At 47.3% G+C, this 3,777-nt stretch overlaps 1 protein-coding gene across 9 annotated transcripts in view; it reads right to left on the minus strand.

Annotated features, from left to right (window-relative positions):
• Positions 1-3,777, minus strand: part of FGFR1OP (FGFR1 oncogene partner) — a 42,534-nt gene that overhangs the window by 7,078 nt on the left and 31,679 nt on the right. The window lies entirely within an intron of this gene.

The raw sequence follows: 3,777 nt of genomic DNA on the forward strand, positions 1-3,777 counted from the left end.
CTTATCAAAATTTGTATCTCTATGAAGTCATGCCCCTGACATTAAAGCAAAATGGATTTATTTCATCGTGACATTAAAATCAGTTTACTTGAATTTCATATGTAGGAACAGAAATACTAAATACTAAGCTAACACATTAATTATGAATATAACATTATGAAAAGTGCAATAAAGCTAAAATTAATCTTCAACATTCCCCAAAGTGTATTCATTTCCAAGCTGCGAGTGACCTTAAATATGGTACCTATTGCTCATCTAACAGGATGATTATGGACAGAATTTTATTTTGCACTTAGTCTTCCAACACATTTAAAGCCTAAGTATGGTGGGGAGGGAGAGCAGGGGGAAAACAGGGATGCTGCTGGAGGGCAACAACAGACAGAATAACGAGGGGAGCATCAACCAGGCAGAAGCCTGGGGGCTGCAACTTAACTTCTGCCAAGCCATAGGGCAGCCCACGGGACACCAGATGGACAGTCCTATATTCAGATGCCAGGGTCAGAAGGGACCTCAACAGATCACCGAGTCCAACCCCCTGCCTAGGCAGGAAAGTGTGCTGGGTTCAGATGACCCCAGCCAGATGCCTATCCAGCCTGCTCTTAAAGACCCCCAAGGTAGGGGAGAGCACCACCTCCCTTGGAAGCCCATTCCAAGTTCTGGCCACCCTTACTTTGAAGAAGTTTTTCCTCATATCCAGCCTAAATCTGCTCTGTCAGTTTGTGACCATTGTTCCTTACCACCCCAAGAGGTGCCCCGGTGAACAGAGCATCTCCGATCCCTTGCTGCATCCCCCTAATGAACTTGTAGGCGGCCACAAGATCACCTCCCAGGCTACTCTTGCAGAGGCTGAAAAGGTCCAGGTCCCCCAGTCTCTCCCCACAGGGCCCATCCTGCAAGCCCCCAACCATACGAGCAGCCCTCCTCTGGACCCTCCCGAGTCTATCAACATCTTTCCTGAAGTACGGCGCCCAAAACCGGACGCAGCACTCCAACTGCGGTCCGACCAATGCTGCATAGAGGGGAAGCATCACCTCCCTGGATCCACTTGTCATGCATCTGCTGATGCAGGACAAAGTGCAGTTAGCCTTGCTGATGATTTCATCACACGAACGACTCATGTTCATCCTGGAGTCCACCATGACTCAGAGATCCCCTTCCACTGCTGTGCTGCTAAGAGGGTCAGTTCCCAGCCAGTAGGTGTGTTGGATATTTTTGTGCCCTAGGTGCAGCACTCTGCACCTAGCCTTGTTGTACTGTATCCTATTGTGTACCACCCGCTTTTCTAACCTGTCCAGGTCTGTCTGCAATCATTCCCTACCCTCTAGAGTGTGCACTTCACCCCACAATTTAATATCGTCCACAAACCTAGACAGAGTACACTTCACACCCACATCCGAATCACTGATGAAGATACCGAAGAGTACAGGTCCAAGAACCAAACCCCACGGGACCCCATTACCCACATCCTTCCAGGTCGATACTGACCCATCTACTAAACTGCAGATACACCTACACCATAACATTCTTTCTAAAGGAACTGTCTTGAAAATAATTTCTTTATAGCCTTATTAATTAGCATTTTGCCAATTCATTTACTAAAGTTTAGACAAACAAAAAATACCTTACTTGCTACCAAGCCTGCTAATTACAGAAGTCATATTCTAAAATAATAAAGGGCTTAGTCTGTCTGTCTGTAACGTTTTTGTTCAACTGCGCATGCACTGCAAAAAGGGCGAGTGGCAATTGGCTTTGCGGGCCTGGGCAGGGAGGCAACCAGGGGGTAGAGGCGGGTGCACACACATCCACCCAACAGCTGGCAGGGAGGAGGAAGCGCTGGGGACAGAGGGGAGACAGGGAGCCAGGGGGAAGCCCTGCTCCTCAAGGGAGGAGGTAGAGGCAGGCTGTGGCTAGAGGAGGTGGCAGTGGCGGTGCAGGGAGGCCGACCCTGAAGGGTGAGAGGGTGGCGGGGGGCAGCAGGGGTTGGCCACGTAAACACTCCTTTGTTATTTTAAATCCGTCACTCATGATAGGCAATTGGCTAGTATTAAAGATAAGAGTCTAAGAAGGTATGTGGAATAGATAAGGAAATGAACTGAACTAACAATATGTAGTTTGGAAAACCCAATTCACCTGATATATTAAGATTTATTCTGCATTAGGCAATTCCTACTTTTGCTGCTTAAAGATTATTTTCTTGGATGCTCATATTTTTATTTTATTATTATTATTTTAATAAGTGGCAGTGAGATAAATCTATCTTGATGCCATTTCAAAGCATTTCAAAGACGTAATGTTTGATTCAATCTATTGTCTTTCAAGCATTTCCAGGTAGGAAATTAAAAAGTATTATTATTCAGGGATAAATTCAACTTACACTGCTTTTGAACAGCTTATTACATTTTGCCTGCTTCTGTAATCCTGGAGGAGAAATGTTGTTTCTAAAACTTCATTCATTACTAAAATGGAAGGAAAATCCTAATACCAATACAGAATCATAGAAAATTAGTGTTTGGAAGGGACCTCAGGAGGTCATCCAGTCCAACCACCTGCTCAAAGCAGAAACACCCCCAACTAAATCATCCCAGCCAAAGCTTTGTTTAGTTGTGTCTTAAATCCTCCAAGGATGGAGATTTCACCACCTCTTTGGGTAACCTGTTCCAGTGTTTTACTACCCTCCTCATGAGAAAATTCTTCCTAATATCTAACCTAAACTTCCCTTGCTGCAACTTGAGACCGTTGCTCTTGTTCCATCATCTGCCACCACTGAAAACAGTCTAGCTCCGTCCTCTTTCAAACCCCACTTCAGGTAGCTGTAGGCTGCTATTAAACCCTTCTCAGTCTCCTCTTATCTAGACTAAATAAGCCCCATTTCCCCAGTCTTTCCTCGCAAGTCATGTCCCCCAGTCCCCTCACCATTTTTGTTGCCCTCTGCTGGACTCTCTCCAATTTGTCCACAGCCCAAGGGCGGCCCAACACTGGATGCTGTACTCCAGATGTGGCCTTGCCAGTGCTGAAAAGCAGGGAATAATCACTTCCTTTGACCTACTGGCAGCACACCTACCAGTGCAGCCCAGTATGTCGTTAGCCTTCTGGGCAACAAGGGCACACTGCTAGCTCATATTCAACTTTGAGCTAGCAAAGCACTGTAACCCCCAGGTCCTTTTCTGCAGAGCTGCTGCCCAGCCAGTCAGCCCCCAGCCTGTACATGGGACTGTTCTGTACTAAGTGCAGAACTTTGCACTTGTCCTTGTTGAAACTCATGGGATTCCTTTTGGCCTAATCCTCCAATTTGTCGAAGTCACTCTGAATCCTAGCCCTACCCTCCAGTGTATCTACTACTCCCCACAACTTGGTGTCACCTGCAAACTTGCTGAGGGTGCACTTTAAGACATCTTCCAGGTCAATGATGAAGACTGTGGCAGGGTTGGTAAAGGAAAGGAGAGAAAGACCCTGCTCGCACCCCGGCCTGAATCATTCGAGCACCCAGGACTTACCTAGGCAGTCAAACCAGTGCAAAGTCGGAAAAGCTGGAGTGAGCACGTCACCCAGACCTGGCTGAACCAGGAAACTTCACGGGGAGCAAGACTGATGCTGGAGATCTATGCCTATCTATCTATGTAAGTTAGTGTCCAGAGAGGGCGCAGGACCAGAACCTTGCACAGGCTCTGTGGCCGAGCCAGGAAATAGCTGATCAAGACTCGGTCATTTCCCCCACAGGGATCACGAGCCTCAGCTGTGCAGCTGAGACTGCACCAGCGGTGGGAGGCCCCACCAAAG

The sequence above is a fragment of the Alligator sinensis genome, unplaced genomic scaffold, assembly GCF_000455745.1.
Source record: "Alligator sinensis unplaced genomic scaffold, ASM45574v1 scaffold832_2, whole genome shotgun sequence".
NCBI classification, from domain to species: domain Eukaryota; kingdom Metazoa; phylum Chordata; order Crocodylia; family Alligatoridae; genus Alligator; species Alligator sinensis.